The following is a 23,359-nucleotide window of genomic DNA, read 5'->3' on the forward strand; positions in this document are numbered from 1 at the left end:
CGTTACACAATAAATAGCTTTCGAAGATGATGCAATGAAGCATGTGATCAAAACAAGTCTGAGACATTCGAGAAGGACTACGACCTATATTTTTCGTGTCAAAGTTTGACACTCCAAAACCAAAACCTTTGATACATTGAAAATGGCCTGTTACTATTGTGATCTTCCAGTTTTTCATGTTTTGTGCGTCTGCTACCTTGCGAGCAGTTTCTGCTCTGATAATCTGTGACTATTTTCCATATCTGTGGAGCAGTCACTCCTGGTTCAGCTACTGTTGTTCATCTTAAAGACATTCTTTGGAGTGGGCGGTGGCTTTACCAATAAGAACACACCGGGGCCAAAGTGGACAGTATGATCATTGTTTCTGAAGCGCGAACAAAGCTTCCATTCTGTTCTGTTCAAAACCTGAGTGTGCTGTGGTTGGTCGATGAACAGGATGTGTGGCTGCGCCGCTGAGAGAGAGAGAGAGAGAGAGAGAGAGATTGAGAAGGAGACTGGATGGTGATTACGACCTGGGTTAGTATGGGAAAATTTATACTGGGAATTACGACCTACAGTTCTCCGTGCACGACCGGCGGAAGATACCGTATTATTTGCTTATTTTAAAGAAGCCATGGTTTTATAAATTATTCATTAATGCAGATCTCGCTCAGTATGGTTATTTATGCAATAATAACTGCTTTTCATTCAATGCATTCGTGCAGCCAGCTTAAGATTACTTGCAGTATTTTTGTTAAGATTCTTACTAGCTCCAGGTGGTAAATTTTCGTCGAGATCTTCGAAGTACCTCACACTGTGATGGGGAAGTGTTCTTGAAACACTCAGTATTTTCAGATTATTTACGGAAAGGTATTTTGATTTACAATTATCATCCAAGCATACTTAAGGCACATGTTTTGCCTGTAAGGTGACACATACGAAACTCTCCCATGGTTCTTTTGTTAGTTAACTTAATCAATAAAGTCAATTAAGCATCGCTATGTCCATTTTAGCAGCTGTGTGAAGTAGGCGTCGCCTGTATTGTTATTCATGAAACGAAGTTAGATTCTGGTATAATATCATTTTTTATGGCTTAGTGTTCACAGAGACAAGAACGACATTTTTACCAAGGCGACTTTCTTTAGGCATTTCAATGTCCTCTGAGATTAATTTCAACTACAGGTAGCTTACAGCATGTAGATTACGTTAGCAAAATTCAACAGACGGCGCTACAGTGACGATCAAGTAGGAAGGACGACAGTTCTAGTGGGCATATATTTGCTTCACCATTTCTAGTAAAACTCCTTCTTGTGTTCCAAACCATAGGTCCAAAGAGCAAAACGAGGCAGTGAACTGAAGTAACCTTTATGATGCTTCCAAGCTTATGGAGAATAAAGTTTTTTTACGAATGGCTGCGTCTAACTCTCGTTTTCAATTTGTGTTAAATAATGAGCACATTCTACACGCTAGAGGCAAATACTAAATTTCCAAAAAGTACCTACTTAAAGCGTATAAATAATTGTGATTACGTGAACCTACTCCAAAACTGATATTCAAAACGTCAGTAACTGTAACAGTTTTTTCATAAATTTTATTCCTTTGTTATGAAAATTTAACGACGCCAAGAACAGCGGTGGACTTACCTTTGGCATCGACATAAGAAACTTAAGCGGTACTGTTACCTGAAACATAACTGTGTTATGCAGGTAAAGCGTTGGCCAAAATTACGCGATTTATTTGAGGTACTCGCCACATAGTCACGTGTTGATTTATGCTGTAACGTTTCGTCTTTCGTAAAGAAATCAAGAGTTACCTCCTGGCTGATGTTTCGCTACTTTTCTTGTTCTATCTTGCGGTTGTTTTCGTCCAGTGAAGGTGTTTATAATGTAGTGGTCCGTTAAGCGTGTGTGACACATCAAGAAATAAACGGAAATTTTATTATTTTCACATATCACAAATTTATGATTTATACATAGTTTTCAAAATAGGTAGTTCCACTGTGCATTTTTCCAGTAGCAGAACAGTTGTCTTTTTTCCTGCTGGGATTTTCCAAACTGGATCCTGATATTGACGTATAGTTGAAATTGTACCAGTGATCTATGGGTGACGTCTTTGACTATTATTCAAAAAGCCTGATGCTCCGATTCGAATCCTACATCTGTTTCAGTTTTGAATAAAGGATCATCAGAAATGGCACCCAAAGACTTCCGATACAATGATTCACCCTCCTCCTGCCACCGGTCTTGTCAAAAAGACACATAAGATGCATCCACAGGACATGTGGTCCGTAATAGAAAAAGTTTCATGACGATCTCTCCTTTGCAAAAGATTCCGGATTTGTACCCTACTCAAATATCTCAGATGGGACTTCCGGGGGGCGAGGTTACCATGAAATACAAAAAAAAAGATGGAATAACCAACAATAAATACCATTCTACCAGTCAAGGCATGGAATATCAGAAGTTTGAAAGTAGTAGAAAAATTAGAAAACTAGAAAAAGGAAATGCAAAGGCTCACTCTAGATATAATGGATGTTAGTGAAGTGAACTGGAAAGAAGATAAGGCCTTCTGTATAGAAGAGCATAGAATAATATCAACAGCAGCGGAAAATGATGTGATCGGAGTAGGAATCGTTATGGACAGCAAGGTGTGGCATAGGCTGAGCTAGTGTGAACAGTTCACTGAGAGGGCTGTTCCCATCAGATTTGACAGCAAACCAGTGACGACAACTATAGTTCATGTATACATTCCAACGTCAAAAGTAAAAGTTGAAAAGGTAGAGGCAGTATATGGCGATAGTGAACAGATAGTTCCGTGTCTAAAGGGAGATGAAAGTCTAATAATCGTGGGGAAGGGAACGGAACAGAAGACAAGGTTACAGGATAATAATGCATTGGCAGTAGTAATGTGAGAGGAGAAAGACTAACTGAGTTCTCAAATAATTTTCAGAGGCTCATAGCGAATAATTTGCTCCCGAATCACAAGCGCAGGCGGTACGCATGGGAAAGTCCTGGAGACACCGTCAGATTCCAGGTGGATTACATCGTGTTGGACAAAGATTCCGAAGTCGTATGTTAGATTGTTAGGCGTACACAGGTGCAGATATAGATTCAGATGACAGTTTGGTAATGATGAAGGGTAGAAAGAAGTTAAAAAAATCGTCCGAACAATAATTGTGGGGGGGGGGGGGGAAGTGGTCTACTGAAGTATTCACGCGGCTGAAGTTCGTTAAGGATGTTGATACTGTGATAATGAATATCACAGTAAGTAGTTCAGTTCAAGCGGAGTGGACATCTCTAAAAAGGACAATCATAGATGATGGACAAATAAATATAGGTACAAGGAAGGTAACTGCAAAGGAACCTTGGGTAACAGAACAAATACTTCAACTGATCGACGAATGACGAAAGTAGAAAAATGTTCAGGGGAACATAATTATACGCAGTATTAATTCCTTGGGAATGAAATAAATAGGAAGCGCACGGCAGACTAGGTGAAATGGCTCCAGGAAAATGTGAAGAAATCGAAAAAGAAATGTCGTCGGGAGGACTGATTCAGGATACAGAAAAGTGAAAACAACCTGCGGTGAAATTAAAAACATGCGTAACAACATTTAGAGAACAATGAGAATTCCATTACTAAATTTAGACAAAGTTATGGAATAATCCATGACTGATGAAACAAGGAGGAAATTAAAAACTGAGTAGAGCAGACAACGAGGCAGTTCCTAGAGAAGTCTATTGGTATCAAACGTAGACCTTTATTTGAGGAAGAAATTTCTGAGAAAGTATGATAGGAACACAGCAGTGCATAGTAGTGAACCATGGCCTGTGAGACAACTGTAACAGAAGAGAATCGAAACATTTGAGATATGGTGCTGCAGAAGAGTGTTTTAGCATTTTAAGGCTAATAATGAACGAAGATCCTCCAAATGTGTTTTTGTGTAATTCTTAAAATCAAATTAATATCGCAGTAATTTCTTTAAGATTAAGGCTGGATCAATAAGTCAACCTCAGGAGAGGAAGGTATGGAGAATGATGACAAGAAGGGGCAGGATGATGGAGCATGTGTTCAGACATGAGAGAATGACCTCCATGATACTAGAAGGATCTGTAGAGGGTAACAACTGAAAGGGAAGAAGGAGATTGGAATATCTCCAGCAAATAACTGAGAACGTAGTATGGAAGAGCTTCTTTGCGATGAAGAGGTTGTTGTAAGAGATCAATTTGTGTTAGGCCACATCAAACCAGCCAGAAGATTGATGACTGAAAAAAAAGGTGAAATATACGACTCTGTTCATAATGTTCTGATACATGGAAGCATATTGTATATACTGGGTGATCAAAAAGTCAGTATAAATTTGAAAACTTAATAAACCACGGAATAATGTAGATAGAGAGGTGAAAATTGACACACATGCTTGGAATGACATGGGGTTTTATTAGAACAAAAAAGTTCACAAAATGTCCGACAGATGCCTCTGGACAGCGAAATGTCAGTGACTGCGCATGACAATCGTGTATAAAAGGAGCTGTAATGAGAGAGAGAATCAGATGCGCCAGCAGTCGCAGCATACTGACGTTACCTGAAAAGGCGCGTTTAGTGAAGCTGTATTATCAGAATGGGAAATGTGCTAGTTCAGCGTTACTATCCTATCGCCATAGGAAGGGGATTCGAACGGGTAAAGGTCCGTTGACAAATGCAGCTGTGGCGAGAATGATTTCGAAGTTCGAAGACACGGGTTGTTTAGACGATAGACCCCGTAGTGGGCGACAGAGCACAAGGCGTAATGCTTTTGAGACAGTTCAGGAAGAAATGGCGACTGAAGCGGGTTTGTCTATGCACGGGGAAGTCAGCGCTCCTGCAGTCGCACGTCGCACCGACATTCCATACACTACTGTTTGGTTGGCACTTAGGCGTACCCTCCGATGCTATCCGTACAAAATCCATCGGCATCATGAACTGTTACCTGGCGATTCAGTGAAGCGGAGGGCATTTGGGGTGTAGACGTTTCAAAACATGGCGGAAGAAGACGATTGGTTGAGTAACGTGTTGTTGACCGACGAAGCTCATTTCACGCTCCGAGGGTCTGTCAACGCCCACAACTTCAGAATTTGGGCTACCGAAAATCCTAGAACTGTCGTGGAAACTCCATTGCACGACGAGAAAGTCACGGTATGGGTTGGATTTACCACATCTACTGTAATAGTGCCTTTTTTCTTCGAGGAAATGCGTGATTCTGGTTTTGTAACTGCTACCGTGATTGGTGAGAGGTACGCCGATATGTTACAGAATCGCATCATCCCCAGCCTGGCTGATAAAAACCTGCTGGAACGTACGATGTTTATGCTGGATGGCGCTCCACCCCATATTGCTAGACGTGTGAAAGATCTCTTGCGCGCTTCGTTTGGTAATGATCGTGCGCTCAGCCGCTACTTTCGTCATGCTTGGCCTCCCATGTCCCCAGATCTCAGTCCGTGCGATTATTGGCTTTGGGGTTATCTGAGTCGCAAGTGTATCGTGATCGACCGACATCTCTAGGGATGCTGAAAGACAACATCGGACGCCAGCGCCTCACCATAACTCCGGACATGCTTTACAGTGCTGTTCACAACATTATTCCTCGACTACAGCTATTGTTGAGGAATGATGGTGGACATATTGAGCATTTCCTGTGAAGAATACCATCTTTGCATTGTCTTACGTTGTTATGCTAGTTATTGCTATTCTGATGAGATGAAGCACCATCTGTTGGACATTTTTTGAACTTTTTTATTTTTTTAGTTCTAATAAAACCCCATGTCATTCCAAGCATGTGTGTCAATTTGTACCTCTCCATGTACATTATTCCGTGATTTATCCAGTTTTCAAATTTATACTGACTTTTTGATCACCCAGTATGTTGTGTGGTGTAAGTAGCTGTGCAGATATTTAGTTTGTTGTTATTTATGTGACGTTGCCCAAAATTTTATTATTGTTTTCAAAATCAGGTTGCTATGCAAAGCTTAACTGAGCGATATTAGCAAATTTCCAACAAACAAGTTATATCATGTTTTGTTATCATGTTGGCTTCTTTCGCGAAACATTAGAGCAGATGTATATCAGCCATCATGAAACATCTGAAATTCCAAGCCAAGTAGATAAATTTGTCGTAGTAAGTGTCCCACTGAAAATGATTACCCTCCAATTTCTCAGACTGCCCCGTTTCGTATACGACAATATCGTTCAGTGATGTAATCTCTGTATCGGAAACGAACTAGGGCTGTAGCGTATCCCCATACCTGATTCCCTAAACGTGTATGCTGACTAAGGACTTGAGATTTTATTCTTCGTCAGCAGAGTTTTGGATTCTCGTGTGCGGTAATCAAGAAAAGATCCTGAGGAAAGCGCGACTGCGGTGAGGGAAAGGTGGTGGGGGGAGGGGTGGGAGGGGAGAGAGGGATGCAAGTCGGCTGTGGCTGGACGCAGGAGGTCGTCAAATTACCGGCGCCACTGAACTGCTTGCGCCAGCGGGAGGGAGGTTCTGCATGCGGCCTAATGGAGTGCGCCAATGTCGCGTCAGCGGCGCAGCGCCGGAAATTGGAAGGGAAGCTACCCTGGCTGGCGCCAGCTGGCCTCGCCCGCGCGTAATGCGCCAGTGCCGGCAACGCGACGGAAACAACAGGGGTACTCTGGCACGTGACTGACTAGCAGGAGGGTGAATCTCTAGCCAGCGTAGAGACAGTTTCAGACAATGCGGAGCGAAGCGACTACTTGGTGGCTTCCAACACTATGTTTTTCACAACTGTGTGCAGTAATGGGGCTCCAAGTGTTTCAAGAGCAATGAAACAACTAACTGTAACACCGACAATGCAGATAAAATACCTTTTGCACCATCTAAAATTTTTCAAAAATGGTTCTGAGCACTAAGGGACTTAACATCTATGGTCATCAGTCCCCTAGAACTTAGAACTACTTAAACCTAACTAACCTAAGGACGGCACACAACACCCAGTCATCACGAGGCAGAGAAAATCCCTGACCACTCCGAGAATCGAACTCGGGAACCCAGGCGTGGGAAGCGTGAACGAATTTTTTTTTTTCACCGTTTAATATCCGTTAATAACATGTACTGTCCTTCTAATTCTGAAACCTCGGACTTTGTTACAGAAAGTATATTTCATATATAATGGATGTAATAGAGCATTTATTTGCGGATATATATATATATATATATATATATATATATATATATATATATATATATATAACTGATTGTAATAATAATGTAAACACTGTAAATATCTGGGTAATAGCCAAGGGAACTTTATTTTAATGTATGGATGGCAACAACGAAATGGCAATAGCTGTGCCATTGTTTATCATTGCGTGTGGAGACTTTATGGCGTTGCGAGCAGAGAGGAAGCGGAGCGGCTTGAGTCGTGAAAGAGTGCGGAAGTTATTGTTGGGCGCTCCCGCCGCCGCGGTGTGCAGCTATGCTCGCGCCATTGTAGACGCGTCTAATTCGTTAACCCGCGAGTATTGAGAGCGCGACAGCAGTGGACAGGCGGAAGAAGCTGCAATTCTAATTGTTGTCTGTCCCATAATTATCAGTAGCTCTGGAGACGACTTGGGGTTCTCGAACAGCAGCAGCAGCTGCAACAGCGGCAACACAGCATTGTTTTCGGCTACATACTTCGTCGTCCGCACAGCTACCACATCGTAAGACTTAACTAATAATATTGTACAGGCATTACCCAGTGGCATTTCTTCACAAATTTTAATAATTTTCGTCAATGATAACCTGCTATAGTTAAAGTTTGTAGGGCACCTGTGTTGTCGTTGTCCTCAGACATTATTGTCAAACAAGGTCCGTTCCTTTCCATGCAATCACCGAATGTCGTAAAAATGTGAAAATTTATTTACCACGTACTGCCAGTTTTCTTTGTTTGCTAATGACCAGTTTCGGTCTAAAGTTTTTTGCCTCAGTAACTGTTCATTCTTGTATTGCATAACACAGCCGTTCTGGCGCTGCAGTCCGGAACCGCGGGACTGCTACGGTCGCAGGTTCGAATCCTGCTTCGGGCATGGGTGTGTGTGATGTCCTTAGGTTAGTTAGGTTTAAGTAGTTCTAAGTTCTAGGGGACTTATGACCTAAGATGTTGAGTCCCAAAGTGCTCAGAGCCATTTGAACCATTTGAACCATAACAGAGCCTCAACTAATTTACAGTTTTGAGTATTAACTTAACTCACTTTACGTAACGTAAAATTTCACTGGCAAAACTAAAAGATAGAGCACAAATGAAGAGCGCTCAAGCTGGCCTGTGTGTCCGTGCGGTTCTAAGCGCTTCAGTTGGGAAGCGCGTGACCGCTACGGTCGCAGGTTCTAATCCTGCCTCGGGCATGGATGTGTGTGATGTCCTTAGGTTAGATAGGTTTATATAGTTCTAAGTTCTAGGGGACTGATGACCTCAGAAGTTAAGTTCCATAGTGCTCAGAGCCATTTGAAGAGCGCTCAATTTCATTTAATCTGTATTTAGCTTAGCGACTGACTTCTGCTGGCTTGGTTGTTGTTGTGGTCTTTAGTCCTGAGACTGGTTTGATGCAGCTCTCCATGCTACTCTATCCTGTGCAAGCTGATTCATCTCCCAGTACGTACTGCAGCCTACATCCTTCTGAATCTGCTTAGTGTATTCATCTCTTGGTCTCCCTCTACGATTTTCACCCTCCACGCTGCCCCCCCCCCCCCCCAGTACTAAATTGGTGATCCCTTGATGCCTCAGAACAAGTCCAACCAACCGATCCCTTCTTCTAGTCAAGTTGTGCCACAAACCCATCCCCAATTCTGTTCAATACGTCACCATTAGTTATGTAATCCACCCACCTAATCTTCAGCATTCTTCTGTAGCACCACATTTCGAACTCTTCTATTCTCTTCTTGTCTAAACTACACTCCTGGAAATGGAAAAAAGAACACATTGACACCGGTGTGTCAGACCCACCATACTTGCTCCGGAGACTGCGAGAGGGCTGTACAAGTAATGATCACACGCACGGCACAGCGGACACACCAGGAACCGCGGTGTTGGCCGTCGAATGGCGCTAGCTGCGCAGCATTTGTGCACCGCCGCCGTCAGTGTCAGCCAGTTTGCCGTGACATACGGAGCTCCATCGCAGTCTTTAACACTGGTAGCATGCCGCGACAGCGTGGACGTGAACCGTATGTGCAGTTGACGGACTTTGAGCGAGGGCGTATAGTGGGCATGCGGGAGGCCGGGTGGACGTACCGCCGAATTGCTCAACACGTGGGGCGTGAGGTCTCCACAGTACATCGATGTTGTCGCCAGTGGTCGGCGGAAGGTGCACGTGCCCGTCGACCTGGGACCGGACCGCAGCGACGCACGGATGCACGCCAAGACCGTAGGATCCTATGCAGTGCCGTAGGGGACCGCACCGCCACTTCCCAGCAAATTAGGGACACTGTTGCTCCTGGGGTATCGGCGAGGACCATTCGCAACCGTCTCCATGAAGCTGGGCTACGGTCCCGCACACCGTTAGGCCGTCTTCCGCTCACGCCCCAACATCGTGCAGCCCGCCTCCAGTGGTGTCGCGACAGGCGTGAATGGAGGGACGAATGGAGACGTGTCGTCTTCAGCGATGAGAGTCGCTTCTGCCTTGGTGCCAATGATGGTCGTATGCGTGTATGCGCCGTGCATGTGAGCGCCACAATCAGGACTGCATACGACCGAGGCACACAGGGCCAACACCCGGCATCATGGTGTGGGGAGCGATCTCCTACACTGGCCGTACACCACTGGTGATCGTCGAGGGGACACTGAATAGTGCACGGTGCATCCAAACCGTCATCGAACCCATCGTTCAACCATTCCTAGACTGGCAAGGGAACTTGCTGTTCCAACAGGACAATGTACGTCCGCATGTATCCCGTGCCACCCAACGTGCTCTAGAAGGTGTAAGTCAACTACCCTGGCCAGCAAGATCTCCGGATCTGTCCCCCATTGAGCATGTTTGGGGCTGGATGAAGCGTCGTCTCACGCGGTCTGCACGTCCAGCACGAACTCTGGTCCAACTGAGGCGCCAGGTGGAAATGGCATGGCAAGCCGTTCCACAGGACTACATCCAGCATCTCTACGATGGTCTCCATGGGAGAATAGCAGCCTGCATTGCTGCGAAAGGTGGATATACACTGTACTAGTGCCGACATTGTGCATGCTCTGTTGCCTGTGTCTATGTGCCTGTGGTTCTGTCAGTGTGATCATGTGATGTATCTGACCCCAGGAATGTGTCAATAAAGTTTACCCTTCCTGGGACAATGAATTCGCGGTGTTGTTCTTATTTCAATTTCCAGGAGTATATATATATATATATATATATATATATATATATATATATATATATATATATATACAGGGTTATTACAAATGATTGAAGCGATTTCACAGCTCTACAATAACTTTATTATTTGAGATATTTTCACAATGCCTTGCACACACATACAAAAACTCAAAAAGTTTTTTTAGGCATTCACAAATATTCGATATGTGCCCCTTTAGTGATTCGGCAGACATCAAGCCGATGATCAGGTTCCTCCCACACTCGGCGCAGCATGTCCCCATCAATGAGTTCGAAAGCATCGTTGATGCGAGCTCGCAGTTCTGGCACGTTTCTTGGTAGAGGAGATTTAATCACTGAATCTTTCACATAACCGCACAGAAAGAAATCGGATGGGGTTAAGTCGGGAGAGCGTGGAGGCCATGACATGAATTGCTGATCATGATCTCCACCACGACCGATCCATCGGTTTTCCAATCTCCTGTTTAAGAAATGCCTTTTCCGTGAGATTTTCCAAACCGTCGGCTGTGGTACGTTTAGCTCCCTGCTTGCTTTATTCGTCGACTTCCGCGGGCTACGCGTGAAACTTGCCCGCACGCGTTCAACCGTTTCTTCGCTCACTGCAGGCCGACCCGTTGATTTCCCCTTACAGAGGCATCCAGAAGCTTTAAACTGCGCATACCATCGCCGAATGGAGTTAGCAGTTGGTGGATCTTTGTTGAACTTCGTCCTGAAGTGTCGTTGCACTGTTATGACTGACTGATGTGAGTGCATGTCAAGCACGACACACGTTTTATCGGCTATTGTCGCCATTTTGTCTCACTGAGCTCTCGAGCGCTCTGGCGGCAGAAACCTGAAGTGCGGCTTCAGCCGAACAAAACTTCATGAGTTTTTCTACGTATCTGTAGTGTGTTGTGACCATATGTCATTGAATGGAGCTACAGTGAATTTAAGAAATCGCTCAATCATTTGTAATAGCCCTGTATATATATATATACAGGGTGAGTCACCTAACGTTACCGCTGGATATATTTCGTAAACCACATCAAATACTGACGACCCGGTTCCACAGACCGAACGTGAGGAGAGGGGCTAGTGTAATTGTTTACTACAAACCAAACAAAAATTCACGGAAGTATGTTTTTTAACACAAACCTACGTTTTTCTAAATGGAACCACGTTAGTTTTGTTAGCACATCTGTACATATAAACAAATACGTTATCAGAGCCGTTTGTTGCATTGTAAAATGTTAATTACATCCGGAGATATTGTAAACTAAAGTTGACGCTTGAGTACCACTCCTCCGCTGTTCGATCGTGTGTATCGGAGAGCACCGAATTACGTAGGGATCCAAAAAGAACGGTGATGGACCTTAGGTACAGAAGAGACTGGAACAGCACATTACGTCCACATGCTAACACCTTTTTATTGGTCTTTTTCACTGACGCACATGTACATTACCATGAGGGGTAAGGTATACATACACACGTGGTTTCCGTTTTCAATTACGGAGTGGAATAGAGTGTGTCCCGACATGTCAGGCCAATAGATGTTCAATGTGGTGGCCATCATCTGCTGCACACTATTGCAATCTCTGGCGTAATGAATGTCGCACACACCGCAGTACAACTGGTGTAATGTCGCCGCAGGCTGCCACAATACGTTGTTTCATATCCTCTGGGGTTGTATGCACATCACGGTACACATTCTCCTTTAACGTACCCCACAGAAAGAAGTCCAGAGGTGTAAGATCAGGAGAACGGGCTAGCCAATTTATGCGTCCTCCACGTCCTATGAAACGCCCGCCGAACATCCTGTCAAGGGTCAGCCTAGTGTTAATTGGGGAATGTGCAGGTGCACCATCATGCTGATACCACATACGTCGACGCGTTTCCAATGGGACATTTTCGAGCAACGTTGGCAGATCATTCTGTAGAAACGCTATGTATGTTGCAGCTGTTTGGGCCCCTGCAATGAAGTGAGGACCAATGAGGTGGTCGCCAATTATTCCGCACCATACATTTACAGTCCACGGTCGCTGTCGCTCTACCTGTCTGGGCCAGCGAGGATTGTCCACGGACCAGTAATGCATGTTCCGTAGATTCACTGCCCCGTGGTTTGTCAAACCCGCTTCATCGGTAAACTGGTAGAACTGCAACGCATTCTCTGTTAATGCCCATTGACAGAATTGCACTCGATGATTAAAGTCATCACCATGTAATTGCTGATGTAGCGACACATGAAACGGGTGAAAGCGGTGACGATGCAGTATGCGCATGACACTACTTTGACTCAGTCCACCGTCTCTCGCAATGTCCCGTGTACTCATGTGTGGGTTCTTGGTCACAGCAGCTAACACACCAACTGCATCCGCTTCTCCTGTGACGGGCCTGTTACGGACCCGTTTGCGTGCTACGACCATACCTGTTGCATACAGTTGGCGGTAGATGTTTTGCAATGTGCGGCACGTTGGATGCTCTCTGTCCGGGTACCGTTCTGCATACACCCTGCAGGCTTCAGCTGCATTTCGTCGACACTCGCCATAGATGAGTATCATCTCCGCCTTTTCAGAGTTCGAATACACCATGGTCACAGTTCCTACAACACTACACTATCACAGACGTCTGGTAACACGGTGTACTACAGTTGGTCTGCGTGCGGAGACGAATGCAGAATAACAATAGCAGCAAGCGCTACATGCGGACACTGCAACAGCTAGACCAAACCACAACAGTGCACTACAGCCACACTCGTAAACACAGTCGTCATCGTAAACATGTCCCTGCAGATGCTGCTCGCCGACCATGGCCCGTGTTTGTTACAACACGCAACTGAACGTCGGAAGTTTCAGGCGTCAACTTTAGGTTACAATATCTCCGGATGTAATTAACATTTTACAATGCAACAAACGGCACTGATTACGTATTTGTTTATATGTTCAGATGTGCTAACAAAACTAACGTGGTTCCATTTAAAAAAACGTAGGTTTGTGTTAAAAAACATGCTTCCGTGCATTTTTGTATGGTTTGTATTAAACAATTACACTAGCCCCTCTCCTCACGTTCGGTCTGTGGAATCGGTTCGTCAGTATTTGATGTAGTTTACGAAATATATCCAGCGGTAACGTTAGGTGACTCACCCTCTATATATAGCGATAAGATAGACACTGCCTACAGGAAAATTAAAGAGGCCTCTGGAGGAAAAAGGACTACCACTATGAATATCAAGAGCTCAGATGGAAACCCAGTTCTAAGCAAAGAAGGGGAAGCAGAAAGGTGGAAAGAGTATAAAGAGGGTCTATTCAAGGGAAATGTACTTGAGTGCAATATTATGGAAATGGAAGAGGACGTAGATGAAGATGAAATGGGAGATATGATCCTGCGTGAAGAACATGACAGAGCACTGAAAGACCTAATTCAAAACAAAGCCCCAGGAGTAGACAACATTCCATTAGAACTACTGATAGCCTTGGGAGAGCCAGCCATGAGAAAACTCTACCATCTGGTGAGCAAGATATATGAGACAGGCGAAATACACTCAGACTTAAAGAAGAAAATAATAATTCCATCCAAAAGAAAGCAGGTGCTGACCGATTTGAACATTACCGAAATATCAGTTTAATAACTCACGGATGCAAAATACTAAAACGAATTCTTTACAGACGAATTGAAAAACTGGTAGAAGCCGACCTCGGGGAAGATCAGTTTGGATTCTGTAGAACTGTTGGAACACGCCAGGCAGTATTGACCCTATAATTTATCTTAGAAGGTAGATTAAGAAAATGCAAACCTATGTTTCTATCACTTGCAGACTTAGAGAAGGCTTTTGACATTGCTGACTGGAATACTCTCTTTCAAATTATGAAGGTGGCAGTGGTCCAACACAGGGAGAGAAAGGGTATTGTACAGAAACCAGATGGGAGTTATAAGAGTCGAGGTGCGTGAAACGGAAGCAGTGGTTGGGAAGGGAGTGAGACAAGGTCGTAGCCTATCTCTGATGTTATTCAATATATATATTGAGCAAGCAGCTAAGGAAACAAAGGAAAAATTTGAAGTATGAATTAAAATCCATGGAGAAGATACGAAAAATTTGAGCTCTGCCGATGAAATTATAATTCTGTCAGAGGCAGCAAAGGACCTGGAAGAGCAGTTGAACGGAATGGACAGTGTCTGGAAAGGGGGATACAAGACGAACGTCAACAAAAGCGAAACGAGGATAATGGAGTGTTGTCGAATTAAATCAGATGATGCTGAGGGAATTAGATTAGGAAATGAGACACTTAAAGTAGCAGATGAATTTTGCTATTTGGGGAGCAAAATAACTGATGATGGTCGAACTATGGGGGATATAAAATGCAGACTGTCTATGGCATGGAAGGTGTTTCAGGAAGAAGGACGATTTGCTTACTTTGAATATAGATTTAAATGTCAGGAAGCCTTTCTGAAAGGATTTGTATGGAGTGTAGCCATGTATGGAAGTGAAACCTGGACGATAAATAGTTTAGACAAGAAGAAAATGGAAGCTTTCGAAATGTGGTGCTACAGAATAATGCTGAAGATTAGATGGGTAGATCACGTAACTAATAAAGAGGAACCGAAGAGAATTCAGGAGAAAAGGAATTTGGGGCACAACTTGACTAGAAGAATGGATCGGTTGATAGGACACGTTCCGAGGAGTCAAGGGATCACTAATTTAGTGTTGGAGGGAAGCGCTGACCGGTTGCACTATATTTCATTTGAAATTTGTCAGTAGTGTTTAGATTAGGTTTAAAATGGATTCTTCCTTCAGGCCGGCCGCGGTGGTCTAGCGGTTCTGGCGCTGCAGTCCGGAACCGCGGGACTGCTACGGTCGCAGGTTCGAATCCTGCCTCGGGCATGGGTGTGTGTGATGTCCTTAGGTTAGTTAGGTTTAAGTAGTTCTAAGTTCTAGGGGACTTATGACCTAAGATGTTGAGTCCCATAGTGCTCAGAGCCATTTGAACCATTTTTTCTTCCTTCAGAAGGGTCTGTTGTACACTTTCCTCCTACTAACCGGTATTATTTTTTCTTCGGTAACGATTGCCTTTCTCCCTGAAAAATTTCGATAGGCATACGCGATGACGGTCAATTACGTCGCACTCCAGTAGGCCGGTTAGGAAGCGGTAGGTTATATGTGTCGCTAAGTTAATTATTAGTTTGTTGTCAAAGCTACTATCTTAGTAATTAAATTTTACTCACAAACTTAAGTTACTGATTCATTTTATATGAGTGACGACGGGCTTCTAAATACTACAGACTCTCAAGTGTAATTTGGCCCTTGTGTAAGTCATTATGATGTTGGAAACATTCCTCTCCTGGACTGATCAAGGACTCCCGAAGCTCGTTCAGTCGGTTTTCTCCAAATTTTTTTGTCATTCAAAATGTGTTTTTGCGTAATTCTTAGAATGAAATTAATATTTCAGTATTTTTCTTAGTTAGGGCTGGATTAGCATGTCAACCTCAACATCACTTTCTTCAGATACTTTTTTCCTCATCATCACTTTCGAACTGAAACATCTCAGAACATTACATATGGGGGTAGGGCCTCCAAGATGGGGTGCAATCCAGTATTCACAAATGATGACCACTGTTTAAAAAAATCATCATATTCATCTTTTGCATTATTTCTTTTATATATTTGTGCTGTTTCAGTGACATCAGCAAATTGCTGTTTCATTTTAGACGTGAACATTTGTAGGCCATTCTCAAAATTACGCAGAATCTTACATGAAAACGAATAGCTAATTAAATAAACGTTGTTAAATGAAGTTCCTTTGATCTTTGGAGGATACCAGTCACCTTGATATATCTGCATTTACATCTACATGCTTACTCTGCAATTCACAATTATATCCCTTGTATAGAGTTCATCGAGTCACCTTTAAACTCCTTCTCTAACATCCCACTCTCAAACAGCGTGCGGGATATATTTTATAATGATGGCCGATTTTCCCTAAGTAGTTGGGCGCCAAGAAAATATTTTCACACTCCGAGGAGAAGGTCCGTATTGAATTTACATGAGAAAGCCATGCCACAGCGAAAGACGTCTCTGTTTTAATGACTGTGCGACCGAACCGCTGAATCTTCCCATCAGTAAATGGGGTATGTTCTCAACTGACTCGGTTGTTTTAACCCCCTCCACTGACGGAATGACCCACTTCCCAATTCCGTATGTATAAAACCAATACGGACTTGTAGCTGTCACGCCTTTGCGCTTACTGCTACGTATTTTAACTGTAAATAGCTCAGTCCCAATGGTAAGAGGCAGTAGTGAATTCACATAGTTAATATTTGAATCCAGCACAGCTGCCACAAGCTCAGCTCACTTTTACTCCACTCCTACCCTCGCCATTGCACCACATTAACTAGGTGCTACGTGGACCTTGCTAAATTCACTTGCGTATACATTTTTGACCGTTACTCACCAGTATTTACCTAATGAATAGTACACTCCTAACCGGACTATTTCCCTAAGAGCTGTGATGATTGAACGGGTTCGATCCACGGCCTACAGTGCCCTACAGTTCACACGGTAACACTGCCTACCTGACCCACTTAACTTGGTAGTGAGCTTATGTATCCAATCACCACTGCTAGCAGCAGTGGATAATCCTATCAGCACGACGAGAGCAGCAGACTTACCGTCGAATCCTCCTGAAAATACTTATAACTACGGTCGCCAGCTCTGAAGGAGCAAAAGAATAAATCAATTTTTGGGCTCGTTTCAAAGTGAAATGGCTTGAGTTGAATTTAAACTTAATTCTGAATATTACTATTTCTGATCATTCTAGATGATTCTACAAAGCAAATACTCTCTCAATTTCTGTGAGGTGGCTTGGTAATTACTACCAAGACAGGTTATGCAACTTCGGTTAACAAAATTCTATCCTTCAACTTATTTAATGATTTTGGATATTACTCTTTGGACCATTGATACAGAATCAGTTAAGTGACTTTACTTGAAAGGTTGCTCAGAAAAATTTAAGTAACTGTAAATAGGCGACTCATTCTGGTGTGACCATTGCTCTTTTCAACATTCTTATACGCTAATGTATTCTACAACCAAAAGAATTGTAAATGAAAGAGGCGATGGTGTCCTCAGTCTGATTTCACTATACTATGTTTGAGGTTACTACACTTTACAATGAACAACATGCGTCGTAATTTTACTCATTACTATATTCTGTCCTCTGCACTTGCATAAAAGAAAACTGGTATTCTCCTTTTACATGTATACAAAGTTCGACTTGACAATTGCAAGCAGTCTTGCCTTGGGTAGACGTGTCGGTGCTGGTGGTGAGATGCACGTGGCTAACGCAGCTCTTCACGCCTCATGCCCTTAATGGCGGCTGGAACTACGAGCTGTAGCACTCGTATAAGCTACTGCACGTCCGCCATAAATTCTGGGCGCAGGAACTCTTACAATCAGCCCCAGTGGCATAGAGGCGGCTTCGACAACCACTCGTCGCGTTCTACTCCACAAACGGCGACGATATTCGCCTCTTCGCTGTTGCACAATCACTTTTGCGTGAGCACAGTTACGCACGTCCGATCACGTCAACACTCCCCAGGCCATTCCATTGTTCAGTCCCTGTGTCTCCAGCTACCCCTAGCTACGCTCGTATCACCAAGAGTGGGGGCGTTCCCCTACCACTTTTTTACCGAAATCATTTAGTATTTAAGAATATTTATATTTACTACCCTGGAGTCCATACCAGTCATAATAATTTACTACTAGCGTTTTACAACATTAAATTATACAGTAATAACTTATAATTACCAAGAAAAAGAATACATTTGACTCTGAGAGCTTAGTGCATTGTCTGACAGCGCTAAATCCCAGTTTCGCCAAAAGATGGCCTCAGGGTGCACTCCCTGGCAGTCTCACACAAGCGCGCCCGTTTCAGACGCGTGGGCTCCAAATTACTGTCAGCCCACCATCATTTCAGTTCCGTTACACATGCCCCACTTCTTATTGAAGTATCTTACAGTGATAATTCAATAAGAAGTCTCTCCTATAATGAATCTGAAATGTTCGATAAGCTTTTTACCAAGGGTTTTCCCTTTCTTACTGATACACCTTGATACTTATATTACATATTTAAAATGAAACACCAATTCTTTCTCTCTTTCCTGCTAAACATTACATAAATGATTTACATATATTCTTTCCAATTTTCTTACTTCTAAACACCATACACTTTAAACATCTTTCTTTTTCTTTTTTTTTTTTTACAAAGTTTTAAATACACTTCTTTTATCTCAGGCAAGTAAAACACACGTTATGCGCCTATTACTTTGTAGCCCGTCCTTTTCACTTTACCTCCTCACTTTTCTACCTCTTCCACAACACTTATTTACACATCTATTAAGGCTTTCTTAGAAGCTCAGTCTTTTCCAGTCTGTTTAGTCTCTACTTAAACTAGAAGTTTCATTAGAATACTGCAATATATTTTAGTGAGCATTTACCTTTCACATAGAACAAAAGAAACATAACTATTTACATATTGGTTTACTTTAATATTTATTTATATATTTATTTTCAATCTGGTAGAATTCGTGGTTCATACCTTTTGAGATCCACTATGTTTCTTACTCCCAGGCGTTTGCCTGTTAATGGGTACTCTAAATAATAAGCATTCACATTGGGTATGGACACTATTTTAAATGGTCCATTATATATATATTTAAATTTGCTGATCTCGTTATAAATTTCACTTGACTTTTCATGTGTTTTTACAAGAACGAAATCACCTATTTTGAATTTAGGATTCCTTACTTTTTCGTCGTGACGACTAACTCTCGCATCTGCTTGTTTTCTCATCTTGTCTTTTACTAAGTTCTTTTTACTATCATAATCTAATTCAACTCTATTTGGAAATTGTAGTAGGTCTTCTACTAGACTTTTACTCCTTGTCTTTTTCAGGATTTCTTCTGGAGTAAATCCAGTGCTCTCGTTTGTTAATGAATTCATGATTTCTTCGAATTCACTCACATACATGCCCCACTTTTTGTGGTCACTATGGCAGTACGTCCTAAATAACCGACCTATCTCACGCATATATCTTTCTGCTGGATTGCTTGATGGGTGATAAGCTGAGATATGTACCACTTCTACCTGTTTCTCAGTTATCCCATCCTTCCACATTTTTGAGCAAAACTGAGCACCATTATCTGATAGTATTCTCTTTGGCTTCCCTACTTTCACAAAATAATCACACACCATTTTATCATACACAGCTCTGGCAGTAGCTTTTCTCAAGGGATATAGCTTTATATACTTTGAGAAAAGTTCAACTGCTACAAATCTGTACACAAAACCCCCCATGGTTTTCGGTAATGGTCCAAAGATATCTACTGCTACTATTTCTAATACTTCATCAGGTTTTATTGATTGCATGGGCCCTTGATTAGTTGCATTTGTTACTTTCGCCTTTTGGCATAGATCACAAGATCTTATCCTCTGTGCTACCCTTCGTGCCATGTTGTTAAAGGTAATGCATTCATCTAACTTATCAGTACACTTCCGTGCACCACAATGGCCATATGCCAAGTGAACATAATCTATCAGCACTTCAGTGTGTTGTTCCGGCCAACATACTCTCCACTTCCCTGGATTATTTAATCTTTGAAGATACAGTACACCTTTATGTATTTTATATGAAGCCCTTATGTTAGTTGCGTTTGGATTGTCAAACTTGACCTTTACCGACTTGAGTGCATCATCATCACTTTGACATCTTCGCATATTCCGACATATTTCCCTAATTTTTTCTCTTCCTTCCGCTTTTTTGAAGTAATTCACCTCAAAAACATCTTCCCTATTCTTTACACTTTCTAGTGTCTCACATCCTTCCGGTAATCTCGACAAAGCATCCGGTACTGCATGTTCTTTCCCTTTAACATACTTGATCTCTATGTCAAATTGTTGTAAAAACAGCGCCCATCTGGTCAACCTGTTATGTAACAATCTGCAGTCCTTCAAAAATATTAAAGCTTTGTGGTCTGTATGGACCACAGTCTTATGTCCCCATAAGAAAAGTTGAAATTTCCTAAAACCCCATACTATAGCTAAAGCCTCCTTCTCTGAAACTGTATAGTTTCTTTCGTACTTAGACATGGTTCTACTCGCAAATGCTATTTGTCTATGAGTTTTTTCCCCATCTATCATTACCTCCTGAAATATGGATACTCCCAATCCATAATCTGAACTATCTGTTGCCATGTGGAATGGTTCACACAGGTCAGGGTGCCATAACTTTATGTTTTTAGCCAAATTGTCTTTTAGCCGGTTGAATGCTGTTTCACATTCCTCAGTCCATATATACACACTGTTCTTCTTAAGTAGGTTGTTCAGATGTGGGCTATTGAACACCTGATCATCCACATACTTACGATAAAAGGAACAAAGTCCTATAAACGACTTTAGTTGTTTTTTATTCTTGGGAGCCGGACAATTTCTTATTGCTTTGACTTTGTTGGGATCCTTTTCAATTCCCTCTGGTGTTACTATGTGACTTAAAAACTTTATTTCTTTCTTCACAAACTCGCATTTTTTCAGGTTCAGGGTCATTCCTCCTTTAATTAAAGCTTTGAACACCCTGTCGCATAACTCCATGTGCTCTTCCCATGTCCTTGTAGCAATTAACAGATCATCTACATAAACCGTGATTAGCGAACTAAGTTCACTCCCTAAAATTTTGTCTAAAGCCCGAATGAACACTGAAACGGAAGTATTTAGGCCAAATGGTACCACTGTGTAATGGAAGCATTTGCCATTGAATAAAAATGCCGTGTACTTCCTAGACTCCTCACTTAATGGGATTTGCCAGTATCCTGCCGTTAGGTCTAAACTAGTCATGTACTTTACACCATTAAACTTCTGCAATAAATTATCTATGCTCTCTGGACGATCCAACTCCCTCTTCACTACTTTATTCAGAGTACGAGCATCTATCACTATTCGTACACTTCCATCCTTCTTACCTACTATCACCAATGAGTTATTATATGGGCTAGAACTCCGTTCAATGACCCCACATGAAACCATTTTATCTATTTCTTTTTGAACTGCTTCTTTCTTAGACAAGGGTACATTATATGGTGGTTTAAAGAAAGGTTCATGCTCCTCTACCTCCATGCAGTACTCATAATTTATCACTCGTCCCGGTTTGTCCGAAAATACCTCCTGATTTTCTTTCAGAATTTGCCATAGATCCTCCCTTTGGGCATCAGATAGTCCTTCCGTTTTATCCACTACATTTCGAAGGAGTGTCTCCTTATTTCCATCTTCAACTATCTGCCTCACCAGAAACCAATCGAATTTTTGACCTATTCCTGAATCATGATCATCTCTAAATTCTACCCATCTCAGCTGGTTCTCTTCCATTACTCTAGATGATTCAAATGGTATTCCTAATACCACACTATCAACTTTACAAACTATTATCCCTTTGTCACAATCTATAATTACTTTTTGTTTTATTAACCAGTCAATGCCTAAATGATCTCGGCACTGAGCTCTGGAACTACTAAAAATTCATTAGAAAATAGCTTGTTTTTTATCTTAAATTCCATCATCACTTGATGTTTAACAGGTTTACTACATTTCCCTGTCGCCCCTATCACTTTAACACCTGTTACTGGCATCATGACTACTCCTCGTTGCTCTTTGATCATCTCAAAAAATGCGTGCGAAATAGCACTTATTTGAGCACCCGTATCCAACAATACATATAAATCGTACCCACATACATTAATAGGTAGGATTGTTTGCATCCTATTGTCCTCTTTCATACTTTCTTTATCTTCCCTATATTTGGGCCATTTCTTTCTTTCCGCGCGTGTTAGGCCCTTGACCTGCGCGGTATTTAGTTTTCTTGATTTTGATAATGCATCCTGTTTCCCTGATAGTGTCCTCTCCCTCGCTGAGAGTTACCTTCTTGACCTCTTCCTCTCATCATGTTAATTTGCGGTTCATTCCTACCACCTTTTACTATTCCATTCTGATTTCTGAAACCTCGAAACTCTCTAGTTTCACGCCACCTATCTTCATTCTCGATTTTTTCTAAAAATTCATCGAATGTTCGATGAGTGCCTCCTACATAACGCTTTGAATCGTCAGGTAGCTTTTTCCACAACTCCCACACTATCTCCGATTCTGATCTACGATCTTTAAGATACTCCAAACGCTTGAACTATCCTTCACAGTATTCTTTCATGAGCCCACGCCCATGTTCTGGCATTCTGGCGACAACGAATTCTCTCCACAACCTATCTCTCTGTTGTGTGCTCCAGAATTTCTCAAGGAACTTTTCTTTGAAGTCTGTAAACTTCAAATTGTCGATATCCAAATTCAATCCCCAACGTTTAGCATGACCTGCTAAAGCGTCTATTACTAAATTAATTTTTTCTTTATCCGACATGTCTGTTGGTAAGACACGTTCACAATTTTTTATAAAATCCATTGGATGCCATCCACCTTGTTTCTTTTGAGGATCGTATTTTTCCTCCCTACTCAGTATTTCCGATTTTTGCATTACCAATGGGATACCACTACAGTTAAGAAACGTCTGATTCTGAACTTGCTGACTTAATAATTTTATCTCATTACGCAGTGTATTTTCTTGCTCCTGCACACATGCATCAAAACTCAACATGGTATTGCGCAGTGTTTCAATATCAGCTGCCGTTTCTTTAACAATCTCTTTCTTTAGAACTGGTACTATCACCTGTAATTTACTTTCAATTATCGGTTCTAATTTTTCACTAACCAAAGGTTCCACTGATTTCTCTATTCTCTGAATTTCGGTATCAAATCTTTTCTCTATTTCTGTGACTTTTCTCTGAACATTTGTTATTTCAGCCCTAATGCTATTTACTGATTTGTTTACCTCTGTGATACGTTGGCTTTGCGTATTCAAAATATCTAAATTGGCTTTTATTTTACCAGATAGGTTTTCATCCAATTGGGATATATGACTAGCCATTTCTGCTTTCAAACTAGCATTCCCTTCTTGAATTTGCGAAA

The sequence above is a fragment of the Schistocerca cancellata genome, chromosome 6 (assembly GCF_023864275.1).
Source record: "Schistocerca cancellata isolate TAMUIC-IGC-003103 chromosome 6, iqSchCanc2.1, whole genome shotgun sequence".
Lineage (NCBI taxonomy): Eukaryota > Metazoa > Arthropoda > Insecta > Orthoptera > Acrididae > Schistocerca > Schistocerca cancellata.